This window comes from Protopterus annectens, chromosome 4.part0 (genome assembly GCF_019279795.1).
Source record: "Protopterus annectens isolate FY-2018-M chromosome 4.part0, PAN1.0, whole genome shotgun sequence".
Classification (NCBI taxonomy): Eukaryota; Metazoa; Chordata; order Ceratodontiformes; family Protopteridae; genus Protopterus; species Protopterus annectens.
Genome location: NC_056733.1, coordinates 1,823,848,858 through 1,823,869,092, shown reverse-complemented (window position 1 = coordinate 1,823,869,092; position 20,235 = coordinate 1,823,848,858).

The following is a 20,235-nucleotide window of genomic DNA, read 5'->3' as shown; positions in this document are numbered from 1 at the left end:
GGGGAAGATCAAATTGTCACACTAAGTCTTGCTTATTTCTCTGCCAAATACATTCATTCAACTCTATTGTCCACAACTTTTACTACTGTTAGTAAAAATATGCTAGACTTGCACATGAATACAGTCTGTTCCAGCAGACTTCTTCGTTAATTATACATAAATATTTTCTCATCTCTTCCTATTTTAGCTATTTATTGTTAAGCCTACTCATCCTCTATCCTTGGCATAATTAAGTATTCCATAAATATTTGCATCTGCACCTTTTCTAGGTTTCCACATTCCAATGCTTTATAAAAATTTCCAAATACCTGTAAATTTTTCTTTTTATAGGCTCCATATGTTAGGTGACAACCCTTTCGTCTTTGTTGCCTAAATCCTTGTAATTAATTTTGGGCTCTGGAGTTATAAAAAACATGGCTTAACAGCATCTCTTCTAAACTCATTTACGTTATCCCAAATACTACCTTATTTTCCCTTTACTTCTCAGCAGTTGCTCATATACGTGTTCTGCTAGATTTTCCTTGTTCTGCAATGCATAACATTTGCCAGTCCTCTAATTCCTATTACTTCTTTCCCATATCTTTGTTATTTTTACCCTATTTAAACTCCATTTTAATTTTTATACCACTCACTAGCTATCCCCAATGAAGTTCATATCTTCCCTAATATGTCTTGAATAATATCCAGTACCCACTCCTTAAATGCTTCTTAACAAATTGGAAAGTGCCAGTCTTTCATTTTTACTGCACTGGCCTGCATCTTTTTATAAAAATATCATTCGATGCAGGCCAAAATGCATCAAGGAAAAACATTTTTTCCATTTATGTATATTCTACATTAGTTTCTTATAATCAGTTCAACATTAAATGTTCAATTCCTGCTTTACCTTAAAACCTCACTCCTCCGGATTATTCTGCATGTATTGTTCCCACAGTTCACATTTATTTCTATGTAATTTGCTCATTTCTTTCCTAAAGATCTTTTCTGGTTCTTTTCTCTCATTTACAATATTCAGTATTTCAAATACAGTTGGTTTAGACTGATTTCCATTTTGTAGTAATTGTTTTTTGGCAGTCAGCAGAACTAAACGTAAGGCCTATGTCTAGGCAATTCAGATCATGTGTTCCAGTTCAAAAGAATAATATCTTTGCAGCCATATTTCAGACAGGGTACTCTCTTAAGGAATTTTTAAAGTCTACCAACTCATTACACTCCCAAAACATGTTCTCAGTTATCTCTTTCTTCCACACCATACCTCCAACATCTGCAATCTAACTGAAAAATTCTTTGAAGTCTGCTTGAGATATAAAAATGTCTATGCAAAAACTACCAAGCAAAAATCCTAAACCTTCTGGAATATGTTGCATACTTGGGAGCCATACATATGTACTCCCATTCTTCCCTTGTAAATTGCTTTTCCAGTCTCTTCCCAATCTTTTCTAACATCCTCTGATTTATAGTTATCTTGCAATATTTTGTGGCCTACTAATTATCCCTTTTCAACAGGGGCTTTTGTTCTAGATTCAACTCAAAGTTTAGTTGAATAACTCTACCAGCGGGCTTTCATTTAGGATTCCTCATCCATTTCTCTTTGCCTATACTCCAGGGGCAGCTCGTGCTATAGGACTGCAGCCCCTCCACCTAAAAAGAAAATCCCCCCACCTGTACAAAAGAAAGATCCCCCCACCTGAGAAAGTTAAAAACAATTGTGAGTCCCGGAACTCCACGCATGCGTGCTTGGAGTTCCTGGGTACTCACAGAACTCCAGACTGCTATGTTAAGCAGTCCAGATAGAGGAGAAAGGCATCTCCACCCTGCAAGCCCAGAAGTCTGTGCAGTGATGACCACACAGATGAGAAGGAAACCGGACTGCGTCATCGGCAGGCTGGAGCCTCCAGCCTATTCTCGCAGAGCCCAAACTGGAAACCAGTCGTTAGCGTGCGTGGGCTGAAGAGGGGAAGAAACCAACTGTAGAGGACTACAGAGGAGCTTGTTTTCAGGGGGAATTATTAGCTGCCATGAAACAGAAGACTGGATCACCTACCGGGGTCTGCAGGTAGAGTGTGTGTGTGCGTGTGTGTGTGTGTGTGTGTGTGTGTGTGTGTGTGTGTGTGAGTGTAATGCCCTAGTTGCTATATACTGGTGGCTAGAAAGAACACATGGTGGTGGGTAGAGAATACTCAGGCTTGAACCCTGTACCTTGGATGCAGGTGGCAAGGGCCTGAATTCCCTACCCACCACCATTTATAAAAAAATTGCAGATGTTTGCCTTATATTTGTTCTGTTCCTCATAACATCTGTGGTTTCTGTGTGTTTGTTTTTCCTTGCAAAGTCAGTAGTGCTGTGGTGCACTGGTAGCATTGTTGCCTGACAGCTACAGGTCCTCTGGTTTGATTCTTGGCTGGGGTGCCTTTGGTGTGGAGTCTACATGTCCTCCCATCTTATAAAGATGTGTCTGGAGGGTTTCTCCCTGCTCTGCTGAAAATTGGCTTTTGTTCCAAGTCAGACTTTCGTGGTTAACAAATGTTAAATAAAAATAACAGGCATTCGAATTTCAGACCATATTCTTCAGAAAGTACATGGTAACACAAAACCTTTTATTCTAGCAATTTTTTTAAAGTTTATAACATGGATATTTGAAATTTTTACTATTTTTTGGGTCTGTATTCCCCCATTATTGGCTTTCTCCAGGTTTTTTGTGCTAAGGTTGAGAGCTATGGTGAGAACTGAATTCACTGAATATGTTTGGGGGCTGTATTCCCCCATTATTGACTTTGCTCAGGTGTTTTGTGCTAAGAGGTTGGCAGCTATGGTGAGAACTGAATTCACTAAATGGTAGCCATTTAAGTTTCAGTCTTTCTCTCTTTCACAAAACAATTGATTTGGCATAGTGGTATGTTGCTATGACTGTTTTGCACAGGGTCCCCTGGGTTCAGGACTTGGCAGTAAAATGTATGGTGGTAACACAGCATTTTATTCTAGCAACTTTCCAACATTATACAAGCAATGTTTAAAATGTGTCCCTAGTTTTGGGCTTTTGTCCCCCCCATAAATGTTGGCTTTTTCCAGATTTCTTGTGCTGCAAAATTCAGAGATACAACTGAGTGCCGAGTAGATTTTACAAGGAGCTGAGAGAGCTGCAGGGGAACAAAAGTTTAGTGCTGCTTATGCTTAGTCTGCTTCCACTGTTAATAGCACAACAGGTAGTGTACTTGCTTTTGATGCAAAAGACTGTGGGTTGTACTCCCACAGTAGGTAGATGCATTGGTGATATTGTACTGTGTTGTAAAAGGGGTGGATGCTGCAGTCCTTTTTGGCGAAGATACCTAGTAACTATGAACCTATCAGTTTGCCATCCATTCCCTATTGCGATATTACTAGCTTATCATTTTTTTAATGCAACATAGGCAATTTACTCCTCAAGGGCAAGAGGCACTTTATTTGTAGATGAAACAATGACATATAAAGTTGTTGGCTAGCAGCAACCTCTTCCTTAGTTAGATTTCTTTCATGTGGAATTATTTAGATGACGTTTACTTCAGAGTGTGCATATTTACTTATACTGGTGGACTGTAGAAGTTTGAGTAGACTTTTTATGATGGAAATGTTCTGAATTGGGCAATTTTGTCATTAATGGTGCATGCATTTTGTTTCATTGTTTACTGGAAAAATGTTCAAAACAATAAATTTAAAATGCCCTCTAACTGTACTGTATTATATAAGGAATATAATTTAATACAATCAGGAAGGTGTGTCAAAGAGCACATGTATGTTTTGTGCTCAAGGGGCCTATGATTTTGAAAACAGCCCAAAGTTAATCTTTATCTGCCACTGGCAAAATGTATTTTCTTTGAATGTGGGTTTCAATGAATTTGAGTTTCAAGGGCAGAGAAGTTTTAATGCTGTCTATTTTCATTGTGAGACTGCATTGCTTTGTTTAGCAGATATCTATTAAAGTTTGTGCTGTAAAATGCAAAATAAAACTTTCAAATGAAATCCAAATCATCGCAGAAGTAAAGCAGTGTTTATGGTAAATGGGGCAAAATAACCAAGGAATAGGACACGGGAATGGCTGCAGGGGGGAGGCTCCATTCGACCATGATTTTGTGAGGGGGGGAAGGGCAGCAAACTCAGACAGCTCCAGCTGAACTATACCTCTCAAATGTCCAGATCTTTGCAGAATGAATAGATTTGTTTCTTATTTTTGGTTTGTTCCTCATAAAATTTGTGGTTTTCTGGCAAATCATTTAGGAATGAAGTCACTAAATGACAGACTGTGTTTCAGACATCATAACCTTCAGAATAATGCATGCTAAAGCAAGACCTGTTATTCTATTAACTGTCTTAAGTTTATACAAGAGCAATTTTTAGTACTGTTTGTATGTTTCTCTCAATATATTTGGCCTTGTCCAGATTTCCTGCATTAAGAGGTTGAGAGGTACATGCAAATAAATCGCCTTATAGAATTAGAAATAGCCAAACCTCTCAACTGTCCCCAATTTTGGCTCAAAATGTTGCTCTCCCCCTAATAATCCCTCTGCAAAATGGCAATTTTGGAAGAAAATGTGGAGGGTTTACAATTATAAATAGCTGTAATGATCAGAGTTATAGATTACTTTTATTTCAGAAATGCATGTAGCTGCTCTTATTTTGTCAGCTGCTCAAGTTAACAGTATTAATATTAAAACGGTGTCCCTTCTTTGACAGGTTCCCAGCTGTATTGTGTGGCAATTTTATATTTTTGCATCACATTTATGGTCTGTTTTTCATAAAATTGCAGTTTTCTGGCAAATTAGTGGCAAATCATTAAAGATTGAAGTTAGAAAATAATGGCAGACATTCGAGTTTCAGATTTCATACCCTTCAGAAAATTCATACTAATGCAAGACCTACTACTTTCTAAGTTTATAAGAGCAATATTTAAAAACTGTCCTTATTTTTGGGCCTGTGTCCCACTTCTGTGTATGGCTTTGTCCAGATTTCTTGCTGTGAGGTATGTGTGTCAGAGCCATCACTGTCAGCCAGAGACATTTCAAATTGTGACATGCTTGTTGCACCCCACTCCCCATTGTAGTGGCTCTGGATGTGTCCAAGCAAGGCAAGGAGCAGTTATACAGTGTAAGTGTGCAGAGTATTCCCCCATCTAAGGTAGACCACAAGTATGACTGTGGCTTTTCATCTGTTCTTGATTTTGCAGAATGTTCTGGTTTTCTGTCATTTTTATACTGTTGATTTATGCTTCTTATTATTCAGAAAATGCATGCTGTCGGAGTGCCCTGTTGCTCTATGTTTAAGTAGCAATGTTTTAATGACCATCAGGTATGCTTGTCGGAGACTGTAAGATGCAAGTAAGCTTTAATAAACATACTCTTAAAGAATTACCAACATTGAAAGCCTTTTCGTTGTTGCCATGCAGAGAATATTTACATAACTAAATAACGTATAAGCCTTAGGTATTGAAATGCATATGACAGTATTTGTAATAAAGGACAGGATTACAGTATTTTCAGAAGCTCATTACATTTGTTAGAGACTTGCAGTTAGAGACTTGCAGGATATACCCGTAAACTAAACAGAATACCAGTCTATCATGTGTGGTCCATAACTTGTGCAGTAATCCTTTAAGCAGTTTATCTTGAGCTTGTTTCTTGTTTGCTGTTCATTTTTTACATTGGTCATGTCTTCCCCGTGAAACAAGTAGATAGTTGTTGTCAGGCAGCAGGTCTTTTTTGGATAAGAAACATTTTTACAAGTGGGGGTATCACACAGAGATTGCTTCTTTCAGCATGTTACTTGGTAATTTTATAAAGCTGAATATAAATTATAATTAGAACTGCAGTGCAAGGAGAAGTGGTTTGAGTTGAGTGATGCTTTTTTTTATACTTGATTCTGACTGGCATTCCAGTAATGTATTTAAAAAGTAATTTATTTTTTCATGCATCACAACCTTTGTGTTTCCATCTAGATATTAAGTAAGTTGTCTTGTAGCCAAATCATTGAAATATTTTTTCTTCTACACTTCATTTTGTCTTGATTGGACTTTTGTAATGATGGTCTGGCACCCAGGGCAGCGTATTTAATTAAAGTTCCAGTTGTTGTGGTTGTGAGCATAGCCCACCCCTTTCTAGTTGGTAACACCCCTTCCTATTGGCCCCACCCATTCAGTAGCTATCTTCTGCAGCCCCCCCCCCTTTAATTTGAAGTCACAAGCAGTCACTGTTATACTCTGATATCAATCTCTGGTAGGGAAGGCAGTCTGTAGTCTGCAGTTCAAACATCTTCTTGGCCTCATCCCACTCTTTTGACTTTTCCCTTTCTAGATATTTGCTCCAAGTACCTTATTTTTTGCCAGTTTTCACCAGTAAGTTCAATCACCCTCTTGTCCATTTCCTCTACATCTACTTGCCCATTAACCCTATTGACAAAATCTTTCTCCAGTCTTATGTTGGCTAAATTCTTAGAATACTTTCTGATACTTTATGAATATAATATTCTGTACAGTTGTTATTCCCCTTAAAGATCTGCACCCAAAATCCCACTCTTTACTTATTTCTTTAACTTCACCTGCTTCATCAGCATCCTTTTCTACTTTCAATTATAACCTTCTGCTCTGCTTGTGCTTGTGTTTATATATATATATATATATATATATATATATATATATATATATATATATATATATATATATATGCATGTGTGTGTATACACACTATATATTTATATATATATATATATATATATATATATATATATATATATAAATAACCAATGAGACTTAACTCTGTAGCTCTAAAATATCCCTTCAAATCAAGTAATCTTAAACCACCTTCTTGCATTAGAAGGATCAACTTATCCCACTGAACTCTTGCTCTTTTCCACACCCAGACAAACTTTCAACTCTATTATTGTTCACAACTTGGTTAATAAAAATATGCCCGATTTGTATATAAAACTAAAGTTAAACATTTTCACTCCTCCTACCTTAATATTCATATCCATAAACAACAGCATCCTGTTTCTCAGTTTTATCCTTTTGTTTAGCCTCATCCCACATATCCTTAGCTGCCCTAACAGAAACATTTTTAATCCATATACCATAATAAGTCATTTGATTGTGTATCCATAAATAAGGGTATTGCAGAACAAATTCATGTGTGCGTACATAATTAATTGTTCTAGACTTTGTTTTATCTTTGGTAATTTTATATCATGAAAAGACTTGAAATGGTCTCAAAATGTACCACAACACTGAGATGTCCTTTTCTTGATTTATTTACGAAATATCTGCAAATAAGCCAACTTTCATTTATTACCATAGCAATTATATATTTGAATTGCTGAGTCACTTATTTCTTGCCTAATGGCTCTAAATATATAGCTAATAAGGGGGAAAGAAGATATCCATGCTTCGGTTCCTCTGTTCAAACACAATTTATCAGAGAGGAATGCAATCACTAAGTCTTTCCTCCAGTCATTCATATATCCTTTTATTTAACCATATTATTGAATAGAAGAATGCAAATGCTTTCATTGCCTTAGTCATAATCCCAGTTTACTCTTTTGAATGATTTCTCTGCATCAAGATCCAGGACAACAGTGGTATTTTCTTGCATTCTGCTTCCTTCAAGATCATTGTTCTGTTAATGCTGTCAAATGTTTGCCTCCTCTGCACAACCACGCTGATGCATATCTATCAATTTTAGCAACACCTAGTATAGACACTTTATAATCATGGTTTAAAATTGAAATGAGGTCTATATGAAGCTGGGTCTTAGTCATTAGGTAATACAGCCACCACAGCTTTCTTCTAAGCTATTGGAGCATCCCCTATTTTTAAAATACTGTTAAAATCTCCAAGATTATCATTACTTTCTTCCCTCCTAACTTCCCCAGGAATACTATCTGTTCTGGAGACTCTCCTGAAGATTTGTTATATATCATAGCTTTTATCTCATCTCCTATTGTAACTTTTGGTTACTGAACCTCATCTCCCTCCAACCCTGGCATAATTAAGTCTTCTGTAAATATTTTTATTTATGCCTTTTCTTGGATTCCATATTTCTCTGTTTTACACAAATTTTCATAACATTTCTGAAATCTCTAAAACCTCTACAGGAGCTCTAGTTATTTTTTTTTTGTTATAGGCTCCCTAAACTTGGCGACAACCTATCTACTTTCTGTTGCCCAAGGCACTGTACTAAATATTTTTGTCCTCAGAAGTCAACAAAATTAGTTGCTTAAGAGTGGTCTTTCTAAACTCATGCATATTATCTAAATAATTCATTTTCTGTTTAGCACTCTGCAGTTGTGCCTCTTTGTTCTGTAATATTCCCCTTGTTCTGTAATGTTTCAACCTTTGTCAGCCCCTCTAAATGCCTATTACTTAACCATCTCTCTCATTTCTACCCTATTTTTAAACTCCATTTTCATTTTACCCTACAAAGTAGCTATCACTTTCAAATAAATTTCTATTTTCCCTAATAACTCTCAAATTTCCACTACTGATTCCTCAAGTTCCTCTCTGTTTAAGTAGGTAGAAAAGTGTATTTTTCACTGAACCTTACCATTGTACCTTTAAAATTTTAATTTCCCCTCTGCAAAGAATGCTCAAAGGTTTGCAAAACTGCTTGCACCTGCAGACAGCTTATCTCCATGTAACAATAGTCAGCAATTGGAGAAAAAGTCAACTACTCTGCAAATGCATGAAGGAATCTGTCAATTTCAGTCAGAACAGAATGTACAACTACCTTCTTGACTCCCACCGAGAACATTTTCTAATGGAAAAAAGCTAATATCTTTGCAGATGCAAGACATTTAGCATTTCTCATAACCTTTATCATAGTCTTATTGTTCAAGCCTGCTTGCTTACAAAAAATGTGTTTATAGCTTAAGCCAATGGCATTAATCTAGACATTAACCCTTTTTTAAACAAAAACATCTTTATTAAATTACTTATTTCATAGGCAAGCATATATTTATATATATGAAAAAACATATTGACATAATCCCAACTGCAAGCATTTTACATCACAAACCATATTGACATAATCCCATTTGCAAACATTATACATCACTTATAATCTACCCAATCATTGCCAGTCAAACATTACACAACTCATTCAAGTCTTGCCTTCTTTTAAACCTCATTCATCCCCTGTATGTATTGTTCCCACAATTCCCATTTTTCCAATGTAATTTGCTTCTACCCATTTTTAGATATCTCATTTCCAGTTTATATCAGTTACTAAATCCACTACTTCTAGTACAGATGGTTTAGACTTTGATTTCCATTTTCTAGCAATTGCTTTTTAGCAGCCACATTAATTTGACTCAGTAAGGCCTATGGCTAGACAATTCCAATTCTGTATCATAACTCAGAAAAATCATTACCCTAGATCCACCAATTTGCTCTCCCAGTATCTCTGACATAGTAGTCTGCAGGGAATCTTTAAAGTCAGGCAACTCATTACATTCCCAGAAAATATCTTTCCTACCCATTACACCTCCAACATTTGCTGTCTACCTGAGGAAAATACTGTGGAGTCTACTTGGGTATACAAATATCTATGTAAACATTTCCAATCAAAAATCCTAAATCTTCTAGTTTTTTTGCACATTTTGGAGACATACCTATATCCCCCATTGTTTCTTTGTGAGTTGGTTCTCCAATCTCTCTTCCCAATCCCTTCTATCATCCTCTGATTAACTCTTATAGTTGTCATGCAATATTTTGTGCGCTCTACTAATTATTCCTTTTTTAATGGGAGCTTCTATTCTAGATTCTACTAAAAACTCTACCAGTGGTGTTCTTTTGTTTAGGATACCCCATTTCTTTCTCTTTGGCTACATTCTGAGATCAATCCTTGATAGCGATGTCAATCTCTATTCTAACCTGCAGTCCAAATAAATTCTTGGTGTCTTCCCATTCTGTTACCTTTCCCTCTCTATTTGCTCCAAATACCTTGGCTCATTTTCCAGTTTTCTCCATTTCCAGTCCCCTCTTGCCTATTGTCCGTATCACTAATTGCAGTCATCCCCATCATTAGAAGCTACTTTCTCTATTCCCATCTTGGCTTAGTTCCTAGAATACATTCTGCTACTTTATGAATATAATATTCTATATGATTATTTTCCTTAAAGATCAAAAATCCCAGTCTCTCCTTGTTTCTTGAGCTTCTCTCATTTCATCTTCATCCCTTCCCACTTTGAATTATGTTTCTGCTTGTGCTATATATAGGAGCCTTAACTTTATGACTCCAAAATACCCCTTCAAATCGGGTAATCCCAATCCTTCTTGTTCTATTGGAAGACTCAAGCTTATCCTACTTGACTGTTGCTGTCTTCCCCTTCCAAATAAAATCCTTCAGCTCTTTATTAATTGCTATCCACAATTTATCCTCGGGTTGATATAAATATACCTGACCTGTGTGTAAGACTAAAAAGACCAAAAAAGTTTTTAACTGCTTTTATCACATTATCTATATCCATATAACATAGCTTCCAATTTCTCATTTTTTTGTTTTATGTTTTTAGTCTCTTTCCACATATCCTTAACAGCCACAGCAAAATCATTTTAATCCATACTCCTAAGTACTTCATTTTATCATGTCCCCATAAATATGGTTATTGCTGAACTGATTTGTGTGTGGGTACATAATTTACCACTATTGCCTTTGTTTTAGCTTCATAATAGTTTGTTCCTTCCAGCTTCTATAGTACAGCAGAAAATCTCAGGTTTTCCTTATGTGCTCTGCCCTCTAATTCTGTTATTTGTTGAAATATTTCTTCTTGAGCAGTGTCATTCAGCCAACCCTTTTCTCATTTCGACCTCTGATTTTTGCAGTTCTATCACCTCGTCTGAATATCTGTTTAAGGCTTCTTCCATTTTTCCAACCTTTTGTTGTTTGAGTTGATATGCTCTATCAGTGTTGCATTTATTTTAACCAGGTCTGTGTGCAGTTGTCTTGTGTTTTCCTGTAGGTTACTGGAAGTCTTGTCTTCAGCTTGCACTGCTTTTTGCTGAACAGCTGCAGTACTCTTCCCAGTCAGTATGTTTTCCTCACCTTTTTTAGCAAATTTTCTTTCAGGTCCTCTGTATTTCTTTTTTCCTGGCATCCAGGCAGTGCACTTACTTGCCAGTCCACTGGCCTTCTGTGCTGAGTTTCTGTCTTCACACTGGGAGAGCTAGAATTAAGCCGTTAGTCAATGTGGAGCATTTTGGAAGTCAGCCTAAACATTCACCCTTGTTAAAATAAGATAAAATATCTTAATTCTACATGTAATCAGTGCACTTTCACACCCCACCTCAACTCCCGCAGCTCACAATCACAGCATATTAACGTATACTTGCTTTTGTAAAGCCTTTGTTCTCTTGTTATACTGTAAAGCGTATATTCCATAGATCTAAAAAGTACTTGTTTACCTGAATATTTTTAAGACACACAAGTGTCACTGAAGACTTCTCCCACATTTAAAATACCCCTGACCACACTATACAAAACCACTAAACTATATACATGCAGCTTCACTTACAGTTACTCTTTCTTTTTGGTGTCCTAAACGTTAATGACAAAATGTGGTATCTGCTTTACAGTACACCAATTGAACAAAAATCCACTCTTTCTCAGCAACTTTTTCTTGCAAAGCCATATTTCACAAGTGTGATTGATGCTTTATTGTCTCCCATATATTCACTGATTTCAGTGTTGCTGGTCTTCTTAATGTTCATCTCCTTCTGCCAACACCAGACTTTGGTTCAAATCCAAGGACATCCTGAGCTTTAGTTAGTTCCTGTACATTTTCTGTCTCAAGCATTTTCCTTTGGAGCACTGGAAAATGTTTCATTGGCAGTTTCTCTGTGGGCTTTACTATCAGAAGTATAAGAAGCCGAGTTCCCTACTGCTTCCTGGCTTACTTTTTGCTGGATAAACATTTCCTCCTTAGCCTGTTCTGCATAAAAAATGTATTTGTTCCATCAGAAAAATGTCTGAAGCAGCTGCTTAATTTCACAGCTGCCTCTAAACATTCCATGATTGCTGGGATAAATTTGCTTCTCTTTTGCCAGGTGCATAGTCAATTGTTTTCCACAAACACACTGTTTTCGATTTTTAATTATTTCCTTTCTTCCACAGTTATATCTAGATCAACTATATGCTGGTATGACTGTCTCTTTACTAATATAGGCCTTGGCTGCTTTCTAATGGACAGTTTGGGAGCATACATATCATAAGCCCTTTCAATTATCATATCCTACTGTGGAACAGTCCATTTACTTATGTGTGCTTTAATTAGTAATCTGCTCCTTCCTGTTTCTCTGCTGCCTCTGTTATCTACCTACTTTTTGTGAAACAAGTTCAAGAAGCCTCGTACTCGGATAGCCTTTTTTTTCACTCTCTGCTTTTTGTTAAAGCATCCTTTTGTTATTAGAGTTGATTTTCCATAAAATGTTTCCTTTATTTTGCAGACAGTACATTTGATTTTTTCATGTAAATTACTGGAAGCCATATCCTATAGCAAAGCTGAAACTTTAACAGCGGGATTTTTCCTAGCTGAAGTTCACACTTCACTTTTTCTGGTTGATTGTTAGGTTCTCCATATTTCTTGTTAGCTCACATCTAGGCAGTATACTGAACTACATTATACTACACGTATACAAGTATAAGTATATAAGTAAGTAGGATATGAGTATACTGCTTGAAAGTGACTAAATTTTACTCAAGGGGAAAGTTTTAAGTGCCCTTTTTCAGTTTATTTTCACACTGGGAGAGATTAACTTAAGCTGCTGTTAAGCGTGCATTCATCTTGGAAGTCCAAAGTACCGGATATGTCATTTGGAAGGTAATTTAACCATATGGCAACTTCAATGAAGAAGCTTATTTTGCAACATTAGTAACTGCTGAAAGTTTCTTTTAGATCCAGAATATAGCCTCAGTAAAATTCAGTTCCATGTCAGCAATACTTTGTTAAAGAATATATGGGTAATGTGTGCTGTATTTAAAGTGAAACCCACCATCCCCCACTCTGGAGTTATAGATAAACTCACTAAACTAGGTATAAATCCCTATGTCACATGATTGGTTGCCAACTGGCTTACTGACAGAACCCACACTATGAAAGTAGTAGACTCCAAATCCAACTTCAGACCAGTGACAAGTGGAGTACCACAGGGTTCAGTCCTGGGTCATCTCCTGTTTGGTATCTACTTCTCTGAAGTATAGGCTAACACAGAAGTTCTTTGTCTAACAGAGTTCGCAGATGACTGCAAACTAGGAGCCATAATCAAAACTCCTAATGATGTGGACATCCTACAAAAGGGCCTCACTGAGACAGATGCCTGGTGTCAAAGCCATGGCCTCAAGCTCAATGCCAAAAAGTGCATAGTCATCCCCTTTGGTAAAAACTCTGTACCAATGAACTACAATACAGGCGGTAGTATACTTAACACCAAAAGTGTGATAAGAGACCTTGGGACACAGGTGGACAGTAGTCTCTCCTTTGATAATCACATCGCCACAGTAGTCAGGAAATCCTTCTACATGGCACACCTCATCACAAAAGGTTTCTCATCCAGAAACAAAGAGGTCATTGTTCCTGTCTACTCATCACTCATTAGACCCATTATAGAGTACAATGCCCCTTTTGGTATGTACCTCAAGACATCTACAACAACTGAAAAGGCCGCAGAAATACCTCACAAAGAGGATTACCAACCTCAAACAGTTGCCCTGCGCAGACAGTCTCAAAAAACTCCAGCTTTACTCTGTCATATATCGCCTGCTCAGAGGTGATCTCTGCCTAACATACATAGCTATGTCAAACCCAGAGCTGTTGGACATGCTCCACTTAAAGAAATCCCAATCCCTTTGAGCTACACGCTCTAGGGACCTAAACCCTGTCACCACAATAAACAGAACATGTCGGAGGGATAGATTCCTGTCCCAGAGACTTCCCATACTCTAGAATAAACTACCTATCTATATCAAACAAAGCTCCTCATTAGCACTCTTCAAGAAAAATCTTGATGATTGGATGGGAAATTCACCCCGGGGATCACTTCTGTGGCTCTGCTTGACAGTGGCACAGGAAAATAATTTTCTTGGGTGGCAAAAGCCAGGGTACCTTTTTGACTGGGCTTGTATAGGCCCTAGGGCCGATAGCCTAGTACCTACCTATGAACCCATGTGGCATATCCGACAGGATGCCCTAAGATTAGATATTTGTGTGTTGGGTATTTTGGCCAGTGGGACAAATTGGCAATAGGCCAAGAGTTAAAACATGGGTTTAGGATATTCTGTATGGAATAAGTGAAGGTCTGAAGCTGTAAGAGATATTTACTAGGTTACTAAAGTCTGATGTGTGCTAGTGGTTTACAAACATTCAAAGCCTTATTTTAGAAATTTGTGCAATTGGTTTACTTTTAGTCCTGTTTAGAAATTGTGTTTAATGGGCTTCAGGTCTTTTATGAACTGGAAAAGAACTGTCAGCCAATACAGGGATTAGTCTATTCTGAAATTAAAGTTATGTACTCATCGTAATGATAGATCTGGGTCATCTGCTTCCATCCTTCAACATATGGGTCTTTGGATCCTTGCTGGACCAGGCTTTGACCACTCTCAAGCTTTGAATCCATTGCTCAGGATCCTCACCCTTACCCACAATTTCCTTGTGCTGAAAGGGCTACCTCAGATTGTGTTTGCCCATATAGAAGTAGACAAAAAATATACATCTAAAAGATAAAGAATGAAACCAGCTAATAAACATGATCTTAAAAAGGAACCTCTGTGAACCAAGGCCTCATCAGCCAGACCACTCCAGAAGTCAAAGGAGAAATTAAAGGTGAACATATGGAAGAGGGAAGGAGGGTGAGAAGTTGAGGAAGGACAGAAGCAGCCAACACAAATCTATCATTATTGTGAGTACATAACTTTTGTATCTGATATTCTCTGTTCTGTCTGTTCTTCAATGTATAGGAGAGTCCTCAGCTACTGTAACACTTGAATTGTCTTATTAAAGGATCTTCTGGAGCACAGCTGACCCAAAAGATTCTATTTATCTAGACTGTATGTCCAATTTGTAATGTGAAATGAAGGCATGGACATTGGACCAGGTAGCCACATCACATATATCAAGAGCTACTCTAGAAAAGAAGGCTGTAGAAGAAGCTATAGATCTAGTTGCATGAGTTTTAAAGGTGTAAGCAGTGATATGCCCCTTTGTTTATAAGCATGAGAAATACATTTAGAAAGCCAATGGAACAGAGTAAACATAGATACTTCCTTTCCCGTCTTCACCTATGCGTAAGAGAAACTGGTAAGTCTTTCTATGGATTTCTGTTCTATGAAAATAAAAACATAACTGGCTATGAACATCCAGTAAATGTTATCTGTATTCACCTTTGTTTTAGAAATTTGTGAAAAATACTGGAAAATGTATCAATTGATAGAGGATTAAGAAGCCACCTTGACAATGAAGGAATGATTGGTTTAAGAGCAGTCTATGAGAAGCTAGATAAGGAGGTTTACAGGACAGGGCATGAAGCCCAGAAAATTCTTCTTCTGGTAGAAGTAATTGCAATCAAAAACAGTCTTCCATGATAAACAACTTGTATCAACTTCATCAGCAGGCTAAAAGGGAAGGCTGGTGAAGGCTTGCAGTAAAAGTGTAATATCCCAGGGAGGAACAACATCCCGTATTGAGGGATGTAGTAAAAAAAAAAGTTTCTCTGAGGAACACTTTAGATATTCTCAGGGATGCCATAGGACTGTAATTCTCACCAATGTTAAATGAAGATATAGCAGCTAATTTTATTTTAATAGTAGAGTAGCTGGCTCCATGTTGGAAGAAGTGAGCTAGAAAATAGAAGACTGCAGAAAGTGGGTGATGAAAAGGGGTCAATTTTTTTTAAAACTTTCATCTTGATGGTTTCTGTGAAGTAGTCAATATGAACAACTGAGAATGAAAACCTGCATTGTCTAACTATTATTGGAATTGGAGAAACCATGCAATTAACTTGAGGGACTTAATGTGAGGCGATCCAGATGGATGAGGCATCAGATCTGGAGATGAGCCCAGTACCCAGGGAGGGTGTACTAGATGAGGCCAGAGGAAGGGAAACCATACTTATCAAAGCCAATAAGGTGCTATGAGGATGAGTGACCTTCAAAGTTTTATGCAGAAATTTGGAGAAAATGCATACAGGATCCTGGGGGTAGGGGGCAATTGTGGATTAGAGCATCCCTTGGTGACTGCCCCTCCTGGGGGATTAGAGTAAAGAAACTTCTGCACTTGATATTGTGGGGAGATGGAGATTGCAGCAAGGCTGGAACCAATAGCTTAATATCTGCTCTGCTTCTACTAGGTTGAAGGACCATTCATGGGGGAGGGGGATAGATCTGCTCAACCTGTCCATTAGAACACTGGACTTCCCTAGAATACGTGTTGATAAAAGAAAGCAGTGAGAGGTTATTGCCCATTGCCATATCCTCACGTCCTCTTGACATACTGTATAAAATTTGGCTCATCCCTGTTTAACACATTACATCTGAGTGACACCTCCAGGTGCATCTGCAGTTAACTCCTACTGATGCCTCTAAGTGTCAAATATTGTGCTTGCTCATATTTGCATCAATAATTCCAAAACCATGTTATGTCAAGGTTTTAAAAGATTTCATCTTAAAGCTTACAATGGCAAACTCAACAGCATTAATATTTTACCTATGTCTAGTGCAGGTAAATATATTAACTGTTGTTTTTATAATATTAACTTATGTAGATATAATTTTCATATTTTTCTAAATATCTCAACAACCAAGTAACAGACAGAACTCCTTAGCCTCCTATGAAAGCTCTCAGTTAGATGAATAAAATAATACTGACAGTGTGTGTGTGCATGTGTGTGTGTGTGTGTGTGTGTGTGTGTGTGTGTGTGTGTGTGTGTGTGTGTGTGTGTGTGAGTGTGTGTGTGTGTGTGTGTGTGTGTGTGTAATTTGAGTTGTTGCTGGGATATTCTAAGTTCTTTACAAAATATTACAGATGTAATAGTGTGTTTACTGTGACTTATAAAATTCAGTTTAAGACCTAGAACCTAAAGAATACTACCACTATAAAAATAGTTTGTGCTGAAGAGTTTGCCGTTGATACTTCTTTTATAATCCCTATGGTTCCAAAGATATGAACATTAGTTTGAAATGTGAGGACATACTTTGATTCTGTCAAAAGGCTTAGGCTCCACCCATTAGAAGTTACAGTGCAATCTTCCTGAGCTCTATTGGAGTGAATGAGTTAAAGTACCAAACCACTGAGATTTTGTCAGATTGTACAGTTATCATACTCAAGGAGAGAGTTCTGAAAGGTCTGCAATGCTATGAGAATCGTTCTCATCTCCAAGACATTGATGTGAAGACTGATCTTTGACTGGGACTGTGCGCCTTGGACTGCCTTTCCCTGGAAATGGCCCTCCACCCCAAGAGGGAAGCATCTATTGTCACTGTGGTTCATGGAGAAGAATGAAGGAACATCCTTGTGAGACATGTGCAAAGTCCAACCACCACTGGATGTGGACATCCTGTAGATGTTTGCCAAAGACATATGCTCAACCACTGAACCCCTAGAGTCCATTGAAGAACATGGGTGTAGCATCTTGATAGGGGGAGCTAAAGTAATTGAGGCTGCCATAGAGCCTAGAAGGTGAAGCATCAATTTTGCTGGTGGTTTCTGACAGGACAAAACAGCAAGGGCTTGCTGATGAAGGAATAACATTCTTGTCTGGGGGAGCTTTGCAATTTGAAGCTTAAGTCTCCAAAAGTTCCATTATGAACTCCAGGGACTGTACTGGCTGAAGCTTGGATTTCATTAGGGTCACTGTAATTCTCAGGTTTGCACACAGATGGAATATGAAATTGGTGTTTAAATGGGCAGATTCCTGATGGGAGCAGTGATAAGCCAGTCATCCAAATAATGGAACACCTGTAACCCCTGCAGTCTGAGGTGAGCTGCTACCACACCATACATTTGAACACCTGGGGGGGCTGTGGTGAGACCAAAAAGCATTGCTCTGAAACTGAAAATTACTGGCTCCCAGAGAGAAGTGAAGTAATGTTCTAGATAGTCTGTATATCTTTATATGGTTGTACGCATGTTGGCAGTCTATACAGCACTTCCAGTTATTCTCCCTCAATAGAGGAAAACTGGACTGCACTGTGACCATCTGGAATTTTGTTTATTTCACAAAAGATGTTTAGATAGCTCAGGTCTAGGATTGGCCTTAGGTCCTCGTTTTTGCTTGGCACAAAAGAATTGAGTCAATTCCACATATTCTCTGGGATGCTGAGACCTCTTGGATGGCTTGATTGTTTTGAAGCTTACTTATTTCTGAGGTGGCTACTTCACTTGAAAGGGTGGTACATCAAGAAGTCTTTTCAGGGGTATGAGGAAGGGAGTGAATTAGCCTCTGGTTATAATCCTCTGCAGCTATTTATCCTGTGATACATGCTCAGTTTGTTTGGTGCAAGGATAAACACCTTCCTGACTGCTTCCAGAGCCCATTAGTTGAACAACCATTCAGGAGCACTGAAAAGGCTTCTCGGAGAGGGTATCCCTGAACCCTTGGTTCTGCAGAACACCACTGCTAAGAGGGAGAAGACCATTACTAGAATTTCTCCCTCTGCTGCTGTCTCTGGAAGTGTCAGGTGTAAATCCTTGAGACATGCAAAACCAAATCCTCTTACCTCTTTTTCTGATTCCTCAAATAGGTCCTTTGAGGAGACGAGAATTTGATTCCTATGGCACAAAGTGATTTATAATAGCGTTCACTTCTGGAGATGGTTTCTTTGACGTTGGGACCAAAAAGTTTTGTTCCATTGTAAGGGACATTAATAAAAAACATCTTAAAATGTTTCACAAAATCACATAGCTGCATCCAAGCATGTCTTGTAATGGAAATGTCAGTGCTGGCTGCCCTAGATACACCTTCTGTAGCATTGGAGATAAGGCACATAGAGACATTGGATAAAGACTGAAACGTAGCCAACTGTGCATCAACAGATTTCCTCTGATCCACAGACAAGGTCCTGGGGAGAGATTTGGAAATTTCCTTGTTCAAATCTCACTGAAAATGGTAACATGTATCAGATAATTCAATGCTCTCACCAAAAAGTAGATGAGGTGGAAACCCACTTTCCAAACCTGTCCAATGTATGAGACTGTTCAGTGGCTGGATGAAGGAACTTTCTTACACCAGTTCTTTTTTGGTGGCTGCTGCCACCAGCATGGAATCTACTGCAGCACCCTTGCTCTAATTGGGGTAGGGGAATCCTTAGGGGCAAACTAATTTGGTTTCTTGAGGATGGGTTCAGCTATGTCTGGCTCCTTCCAAGCCCATTTAGAGACAAGATACACCAATCTCATCAGCAGGTGGGACCACCCAAGATGTATATGGCCTAGAACCCAAAACCTCAATGAATACAGATGACTCTGCAGAAGGTGCTTGGGTGAACCATCCCCTTTTCCTTTTAAGTTCAAGGATCTCTCAGAATGAAACATTCTCAGAGGGTATCTGGGAGAACTTTCTAGTTCCTCAAAGTCAATATCAGTAGTGACAGACTCCTGAAGGGAATCCAGGTATCTCCTTTTGCACATATACTGTGAACTTCCTTGGTGGGTTGCCATGGGAAGGACTCAGAAGCAGAGATGGACTCTCCAACTAAAGCTGGTTCAAGGCTCTTGGTAGCTGGCTGTCCTGGCAGAGCAGGAACAGTAGGATCCAAAACCTAGGAAATCCTTGTAGGGGAGGGATGGATCAGAACTTAAAATGGAAGTCCTCTCTCTAGGTTGGGAGAGTACACTTTCAAAAACTTAGAAAACTGAATTCTAAACGGATCCGGGGAGCCTTAGGAGCCAAAATCCCCAAAGGAGGTTTTATCCAGGATACAATTGTCCCAGATCAGAGGCTGATGTTAGAGCCAAACTATCCAATTCCAAGGCTCAGAAAGGAAGGAATGGTTCCAAAGATCTCTCTTCTGAGCCAGCCCCTGTTAGAGTCAATGCAGACTATTCAGCTCCGAAGAGGTTAGAGCAGATTGAATCAAAGAACCCATTTATGTATATGAAGACCATATCCTCTGCTCCAACATAGACCTCTCTCAGGCAGAACTCTGCTCAAGATGCTCTGACCTCAAATGATGGATCAAAGGAGGAGCAATAACTGGATGAGGGGAAGAAATAATTTCTCCAGATCTG